At 44.0% G+C, this 9,382-nt stretch overlaps 1 non-coding gene across 1 annotated transcript; it reads left to right on the top strand.

Annotated features, from left to right (window-relative positions):
• Positions 1 to 4,236: 4,236 nt before the first annotated feature.
• Positions 4,237 to 4,344, top strand: LOC116894854. Its single transcript, XR_004387069.1, has one exon. It is a non-coding gene; the product is annotated as a U6 spliceosomal RNA (small nuclear RNA).
• The last annotated feature ends 5,038 nt before the right edge of the window (positions 4,345 to 9,382 follow it).

Below are 9,382 nucleotides of genomic sequence, written 5' to 3'. Positions count from 1 at the left end.
CTAGCTCGGCATAGAGTTCAGATCAGACAAGGCGTGGCATGGGACGGGGAAACAATCCACAATGTGCTCAAAGAGGCTGTGGTGGTCTAATTGGTCTCAGAGACCAATCGGTTCGCCGCTAGGTGGGTGAGTAAGCTAAGGGGAGATCTGGTAAGAGTGGTCCGAAGGAGGCAGCACTGAGCACGGCTGAAGGGCCTGAAAGATCTTAGAATAGTTACAAAAGTAGATGATTTGGGTCAGTGACAACCATTTAGCAGGCATTGTTTTCAGGCATTGTTTGTTGTGTTTGTTAGCAGTTCTCAACCTGTGGGCCAAGACCCCTCTGGAAGTTAAATGACCCTTTCACGAGGGTCACCGAGGACTATTGAAAAAATGCAGATATTTATGATTGATAAGAGTAGCAAAGACACAGTTATAAGGTAGCAATAAAACACCATGGGGGCCCCCAGCACGTGAGGAACTGTGTTAAAGCAGCATTAGGAAATTGAGAACCACTGTGAGGAACTTACCATTGTGGCTGACAGTTTATATGACCACCATTCAACACTTTAATAATTTCAATACTAGAAGTCGGCATGTCCTGGGAAGAATTTGGGACTTAATCTTTTGAAACGTGCTTCACCTTGAGAAGAGCCCTAATCACTGAGGCTGGCAGGATAGGAATTGCGTGCTTCCGGGCAGATGGTGGGGCTGTTCACCGTGGCCTAAGACCTGGTGCAGTGTACTGAGTGGCTCAGGATACAGGCAAGACACCTAGGAAAGCTCACGTCTGCTCTTGACCAAACCCAGAGCAAGGCTCCACACTTCACACCAGGTGGAGAGTGACTCTTCCTCCGGGAAAGCAAATCCGTTAGAAAGAGCTCAGAGCTCGCACCGGCTTCTTCCTTCTTCACCACAGGACTTGCAAGTGCTGAGCTATTCGTAGCTTCCAAGGTGAGCAGGAATTCCTTACATGGGTGCTGTTATGATTCTGTATTACTGATAAGGGAGGGCATTTGTGGAAAGACCAACTTCGTAGTAGAGTGGAGCTCTGGGAGAGATCCATTTCCAGGTGGAGCCAAGCCTGGTCTGAAGCTCAGGTCTACCATGTAGGTGCTGATTGATCTATTGACCGCTGTCATTGGACTGGATCAATCATCACCATTACCTCACACTCAGAATCCTCGTCTCCCATGTGCCAACATCCCCTCAGAACTAGGGAGAACACTAAGCCTCGGGTATAGTAATAGACCCAAAATCCAAACAAGAGAACTCAACGTGAGCCTAAGATTTAACACTCTCGGGGTTGGGGATTTAGTTCAGTGGTACAGCGCTTGCCTAGGAAGCGCAAGGCCCTGGGTTCGATCCCCAGCTCCGAAAAAAAGAACCAAAAAAAAAAAATTTAACACTTTCTTCATCCCAACGGACAAGGCTATAATGCAGGTTTTTCCTCAGTTTCCCCCCAAATCTTAGTGGCATTGCAAACGCCAGAACCTGAACTCCAACCCCAGTGCCAGAAAAAGGACAATGAACCAGTAAGGAGGAGACAAGATTGAAGGACTCTGTTACACTCCAAGTGCCACAGCTCTGTAGATCACTAAGACATACCTCAGACAACGAAGTTAAAAACCTTGAACAAAGGTCGTGTCAAGCAGCAGCCCAGAACCCAAAAAGTAAGCCTCGAGCAAATCCCATGACCCTTAACTAGAGATACATTTCACAGAACTTGACACTGCCTCTCCTTCAGACAACCAAGATCGCTGTCCGAGCTCAGCTCCCGTAAGTGGAACCAAAACCCAGAGCCAGGACTACAGAAGCCAGAGCTCTGAACTGAGGTGAGATCCCAGCAGCAAGTTCAAAGCTATGATTCTCCTTCCCGGTTCCAGCTCCCCAGTCACGGAGGGTGCAGATACTGCACAGAGCCTGGAACTGAGAGCTGTGAGTTTTGGAATCCAAACATCAGAGAACACATACCTAGGGAGGATGATAACCTGGAGAGCTCTGGCTGGAGCTGGACCAACACTGGCATGATTCTCAATGCTGGGACACTCGGTGCCTGCAGGTCTAGTTGATGTCCTTTTATTTATCCTCATTACATTTGTCAGGTATTTTCACAAAGAATCCAGTTCGAAAAGACAAGACATACATGGATCAAGCTTTGTTCGTATGGATCAAGAGCACAGCCATCTTTAGCAGTTTCTGCAGTAGGCGGTATGTTCTCGGTATCGGAGGAACACTGTTTGCTGCTGGACCAAGTAACTAGCGGAAGGCTGTATGTCAGCCTGGATAACTGAGGAACCCTTTCATCCTGTGGTGTACTGTGTGGAGACCCAGGATACTCACAAGGATTGTATGGCAAAGTATCAGTTGGTGTCACACTGTTCCTGGGTAGCAGCAGGAGACAGTAGCATATGATAAAGAGGTTTATTTAGATTTTATTTCTAGGCGTTCAAGCCATGACTCTGCTGGTCTGGGCCTCTGATGAGAGTGGTAACATCCAAAATATCTTCTCATTGTCATGCTGGAGACCAAGCCTTTACCTCAGGACCTCTGAGAGACAACCACCCTAAGTACAGCAGAAATGATGTTGGTGATCAGGCACAAAGACATTGAAAGGAAGTGAAGGTTAATGAATATTAAGTGACAAGGTCTGCGCCAACTTGGGCCCATTCAGGGCTATACAGAAAGACTCTCCCAAAAGTGCAGAGGATAAGGAAGAAGACTGAACAGCCTAACAAGTGGACTGAGTGTCAGGCACATCTGAGAGCATGAGAGAGGATAGAAAAGAAATGAGTCTGGGTTAATGGTTGGACACACTTAGGACTCTTTGGTACTAAAGGTCACATATGAAGGGGAGTGTTAGCAAGGTGATGCCTATAGCCAAGGTCAGTTCTCCTCGCTCAAGCAAGAAGGAGATAGACAGTAGAATGTAAATATGGTTGAGGCTCTTTTAAAGGAAGAGAACTTCAAGACAGAATTGTAAGTTGAAAAATAATGAATGCGGTTAATCTTGCTGTCTCCATTTGGAAAAGAAAAGTAAAGGCATACAAACCACAAGGGACAGTTAGATGCAGGGCTCAAGGCTTGCACGCTTGGGAAGTCGACAAGCTACTGGAACCCGGTTCCAGCCCAGAGTGAGCAAAACACTAATAGGAGAAAGAAAGCTACCACACAGGCTTCTCTATGCAGCAAAGGCCGCCACTGTATATGGCCTTTAGAAATCCAGCCCAGTGACTTCCGTTCTCAGTCACTCCATTGTTACACAGTAACTAAGCTCACTTAACTACCAAGCAAGACTGTGGAGTGTCTGCTTAGCTCCCACCAGCACTCATCCTTCTTATGATCCTAACAGCCAGATGGAATCACAACTTTAGGGAAGGTTAGGTTTATATCCTATCTTATACTTCATTTAAGTTTATAACCTCTTTTTCTCTGGAGCACTTGAGAACACTGGATTTAAAAGTGATATTCTACAGGCAAAAGTTCTGAAGCCCCCTTATCCCACTGCTAAAGTTGATTTTGGATTGAATTTCTGGCTCCCTTTGCCTAGAATCCTGATAAAGGTACAATGTCAGCTGTGTTACTGGGAAGTGGGGATATGGTAAAAATGACCTCTGACAAATGGATACAGAGAATGTGGTACATTTACACAGTGGAGTACGACTACAGCTATTAAAAACAATGACTTCTTGAAATTTGCAGGCAAATGGATGGAGCTAGAAAATATCATCCTGAGTGAAGTAACCCAGTCACAAAAAGAGCACACATGGTATGTACTCACTGATAAGTGGATATTGGGCAAAAAGCTCAGAATACCCATGATACAACTCACAGACCATATGAAGCTCAAGAAAAGGGAAGACCGAAGACCTCCTACTTAGGAGGTAGAGGGAGGGGGAAGGGGGGATAGGATCAGTGGGGGATGGGAAACTGGAGGTAGCTACTAGAAAGTCCCAGATGCCAGTGAAAGAAGAGGTTCCCAGGACCCAACTGGGATGACATTAGGCGAAATACTGCATTAGGAGAGAGAGAGACCTGTAGAGACCATATCCAGAGGTTAGGCATGACCCCAGGTTGAGGAATAGTGCCACCCACTCATCTCAAAAATATTAACTTCTCTAATAGAATTGCAGGGACAAAGAGTGGAGCCGAGACTGAAGGAAAGGCCATCCAGAAACTGCCCCAGGCGGGGATCCATTTCATCTGCAGACACCAAATCCAGTCACTATTGCTGATGCCAAGAAGTGCTTGCTGACTGTGCTCGCTTTGGCAGCACATGTACTAAAAATTGGAACGATACAGAGAAGATTAGCATGGCCCCTGCGAAAGGATGACACACAAATTCGTGAAGCGTTCCATATTAAAAAAAAAAAAAAAGTGCTTTCTGACAGGAGCCTGGTATAGCTGCCCCTAAGAGGCTCTGCCAGTGCCTGACCAATACAGGTGCAGATGCTCACAGTCAATCACTGGACTAAGCACGGGGACCCCAATGGAAGAGTTAGGGCAAAAAGTGAAGGAGCTGAAGGGGTTTGCAACCACATAGGAAGAACAACAATATCAACCAACCAGAACCCCCAGATCTCCCAGGGATTAAACCACCAACCAAAGAGTACACATGGAGGAACCCATGGCTCCAGCTGCATATGTAGCAGAGGATGGCCTTGTCAGGCATCAGTGGGAAAGGAGGCCCTTGGTCCTGTGGAGGTCGAAGCCCCAATATAGGGGAGTGCTGGGGTGGTGAAGAGCGAGTGGGTGGGTGGGGGAGCACCCTCATAGAAGCAGGGAGTGGGAGGGTGGGATAAGGGGTTTGCAGAGGGGAAACCGGGAAGGGGGATAACATTTGAAATGTAAACTTTAAAAAAAAACAATAAAAACAAAACAAACGACCTCTGACATGGAAGACAGAATAAAGTAAAATGCTAGTTTAGGAGCCACAGTTTGGACTTTTCAAGTGTGACTCTCTGTTTCATGAGTCCCTTACAAGTCCTGGGAACTGCTTATAAAACTGGGGTCGGCTGTTTTCTATCAAAGATAAGCTTTAACTAGTATTAACTTATGCTACTACTATACCCCAGAAGTTTTACTAGAAGAATTGCTGTGTAGAATGTAGTCAGGTGTGGCTTTACTGTAGGACGACTCTCAGTGCTCAGTGGTTCCCTAATTCCAGACTGTCTTTATTCTTCCTCCCCACCCCTACCCCTCCTTCCCCTTCCTCCTCTTCTCCTCTCCTCCCTCTCCTCTCCCATCCCCTCCTCCATCTTCTTTTTGTAGGCTTTGGTGGTGATTGGTGTTTTGTTTTGTTTTGTTTGTTTTGTTTGTTTGTTTGTTTGTTTGTTTTTTGGTTTTGTTTGAGAGGTTTGGGAGGGAAAATGTGGTTTGGTTTGGTTCTGTTTTTATCTTTGATTTCTTTAAGACAGAGTCTCACTGTGTGTCTCTGGCCTTTGATTCACTATGTAGACCAGGATGGCTTCAAACTCATAGAGATCTGCTCTTTCTGCCTCTCAAGTGCTGGAATTAGAAACCTGTGCATTCCCTTTCTTTCTTTCTTCCTTCCTTTCTTTCTTTCCTTCTTTCTTTCATTCTTTCTCTTTTCTTAAAGATTGATTGATTGATTTCATGTATGTGAGAACACTGTCACTGTCTTCAGACACACCAGAAGAGGGCATCGGATCCCATTATAGATGGTTGTGATCCACCACGTGGTTGCTGGGATTTGAACTCAGGACCTCTGGAAGAGCAGTCAGTGCTCTTAACCACTGAGCCATCTCTCCAGCCCTCTTTATTTATTCTTTTTTCTTTTTCTTTTTCTAGAAAGAACTGGAGACCGGAGTGGTCAAAGGCGGAAGTTTTATTGGTCTGTGAGGATATTTGTGAGGGTTTGTATATGTTTTCTGCATAAGTCTTTGTATGTCTCCTTGATGTTTAATGTGCGCGAGTGAGTGCCACATGCTGCTGCTTCTAAGGCCCTCCGTGCTGTTTTCCAGCCTGAACTATGATTCCCTTGTATGAGCTATGGTTCCACTTTTGTGTCATAGGAACAATACCCCTAGGGACACTGGGAAAGATGGGCCAGGGTATGTGGTATTCAGCAAGAGAGAAGCCAACAGTCACTGATGGTGAACCAACTGCATTCAGATTACATGGCTATGTGTGCAGAAACATCTGTGAGCTTTTACAGTGTGTATATATACATATATATGCATATGTATATGTATATATATATACACACACATATATACATATATATGTATATCCACAGAAAGTAAACTAAACATGTTTCTACACATAACAGAAAAATAATAATTACTAATAATGTATTTTTTAAAAACTTAATACCACTGAAGCATGTTATGACCCCCCCAGGCTAAAACATAAAAATATACCGATAAAAACTATTTTATATTGTTATATGATATCCTTTCATATTTATTTGTATCCCAAAATATAGCAAAAAAAATTAGAATCCTGGTTAAATGAAGAGATAAATTATTAATTTGAGACCTTGTTAAATTTGTCTAAGTTGACTGAGAGGACTAATGTTGTAATAATGAAAACATCAAATTTTAGGGAAATTAAAGACAGTTCTCTCTTGCTCTCTTACCTTTCCCTCTTGTCCCTTTGCTCCCCATTCCCCTCTCCATCCCCCCACCCCCCCCCCCCCCCCCCCCCCCCACCCCCCACCCCCACCCCGCCACCCCGTGCTCATGGCCAGCCTCTACTCCTCTCTCCTCCCCCCACACACACACACCTTAACTCCCCTTAAAAAAAAAAAGACAGTTCTCAGTTCTGTCATTTATTCTGATCTCTTCTAGCTTAAAGAAAACAATCTGAAAGGCCAGGTGCTGTTATTTGCCCCAAGCATCGACAAACAGAGCAACAGCAAATATACAAAGTTCAAAAACTAGTCCACAGGCACTCGCCCAATCTACAGGGCGCCGTTTTAATCTCAAGGTCGAAAACTGCTTTTCCCAACAAACAGCGTTTTGCCATGGATATGTATTAGGGGTAGTCAGAAAGTTTAACAATAGAACTTCAGAAAGAAACCTAGAAAGGTATCTTCATGAGAGGCAACAGTACACTTTTCACAAGGAACTAACCTTAAAGGAAAATGTTAATAAGTGGGACTGCCTTAAGAATTGAGGTAAGGACGGTTGTATGGGAGGAGTTAGAGGGTGGAAAGGGAGAAGGGATGGTGGAATTATATTATAGTCTCAAAGGAGATAAACAAAAACACTGAGTCCTTGGTGCTGGAGCAATGGCTTGGTGGTTAAGAGCACCAAGTTCTCATCCAGAAGACTGGAGCCAACTCCCAGCACTCCCAGTGCGGCTTGCAGCCACCCGGAGGTCCAGTCCCAGGGGATCCTTTAACCTCTCCTGGCCTCCTTCATCACCACACAGCCATGTGGTGTCGTCAGACATACAAGGCAAAACACCCAGACACATTTAAAAATATATATTTTTATTGAGCTCTTAAATTCATTGCAAACCAATAATGGGAGAAGTAAAAACCTGAAAAGATGTGTATAGTGCACGTGAACAGTAGCCATTTGTATTCTGAATGCAAAAATTCCTGTCAATATGGAAAGTTCGGGTCGATGTTAAACAAACTACAAAAGGTTTGAACAGGTCGCTCACAAAAGGTATTTAGATTATCAGTTACCATGTGAAATATTTTCATTGTTGTAACACACCGGAGAAATAGAATAAAAATGGAGGACAGTATCACTTTACACCTACGAGAATGGCTCAAGGCAAAAGAATCGACATGCGGCCTCCTGCCCCCCGCAGATGTACAAGGTTTGCACCTGACACACACAGGTCACCAGAGTCTGGCTCCTTTTCATTGAATATAAATACCCACCCGCTTTCCCCACCACCAACAACCAACCAGCAAATCAGTGCCCATATCTACTTAAAGAAAGTTAATGGGTGCTTCTTTTTTATGATTTATTTTTATTCTTTTTAACTCTGTGTATGTGTGTAGGTTTGTACTCATGAACGCAAGTGTTCACGGATCTTGAGAGTGTCAGACTCCCTGTAGCTGGGGGTACTGGAGTTTGTGAGCTCCCTGATATCAGTGCTGGGACCTTACTTGGGTCTTCTGCAAGAGCAATACAGCTCTTTTTTTTTTTTTTTATTAACTTGAGTATTTCTATATACATTTGAGTGTTTCTGAGTGTTATTCCCTTTCCCGGTTTCGGGCAAAACATCCCCTAATCCTCCCCTCCCTTCTTTATGGGTGTTCCCCTCCCCATCCTCCCCCATTGCCGCCCTCCCCCAACAATCTAGTTCACTGGGGGTTCAGTCTTAGCAGGATCCAGGGCTTCCTTCCACTGGTGCTCTACTAGGATATTCATTGCTACCTATGAGGTCAGAGTCCAGGGTCAGTCCATGTATAGTCTTTAGGTAGTGGCTTAGTCCCTGGAAGCTCTGGTTGCTTGGCATTGTTCTACATATGGGGTCTCGAGCCCCTTCAAGCTCTTCCAGTTCTTTCTCTAATTCCTTCAACGGGGGTCGTATTCTCAGTTCAGTGGTTTGCTGCTGGCATTCGCCTCTGTATTTGCTGTATTCTGGCTGTGTAACCAGCTCTTAACAGTGAAGCCCTCGGGGTGGGGATTTAGCTCAGTGGTAGAGCGCTTGCCTAGCAAGTGCAAGGCCCTGGGTTCGGTCCCCAGCTCCAAAAAAAAAAAAAAATTAAAAAAAAAAAAAACAGCCCCAAAAGGTTTTTTCCCCCTTAGTGACCAAAAATTATAATCCATTCAATTGTGTCCATTACCAATAAAAAAGATAAACTATGATGTTTTAATACAAGGGAGCTCTTTGTAGCCATGAGAGACATAAACTACTGTTGTCTGTAACGACAAGAATGAATATCACATGATTAGTTATGAAAGAAGTAAATATAAGACATAAAAGAGTACATAAGTATGATTTCCATCTATATGAAGTTTATAAACAGATAAAATTAATTTATTAGGATACAGATCAAAATCATACTTAATTTGGTAACAGTAACTAAGAGAAGTAATTAAGTGGTTTCTAGGGTCAGAGAACTGTTCTGTGCCTCTATCTACAAGATAGATATTAGACAGACAGACAAATAGATGAATGGTGGATAGATGGATGATATTAATATTATACGTATATGTGTGTGTGAATTTATTAATCTGTTCACCCGAGACTTATAGCTTGTCCATAGTTTAATGTCCCATTAAGACATTTCATTGGAAGGACATCTCTGAAATAAAGCTGTGAGTAGACCCTTTTAATACCTGAGGCGGGCTGAGAAACTGTGGAATTAGACGGGGTGACGCCATTACTCAAGGAGAAAAGAGGACCCCGCAGAGCACGTGTCATAAATGAAAAGTAAAACTCCTTTCATTTCTACACCTTCACAGGAGAA

This window comes from Rattus rattus, chromosome 2 (assembly GCF_011064425.1).
Source record: "Rattus rattus isolate New Zealand chromosome 2, Rrattus_CSIRO_v1, whole genome shotgun sequence".
NCBI lineage: Eukaryota > Metazoa > Chordata > Mammalia > Rodentia > Muridae > Rattus > Rattus rattus.
The sequence above is the reverse complement of the archived record's forward strand: the minus strand, read 5'-3'. Positions and strand labels throughout refer to the sequence as shown.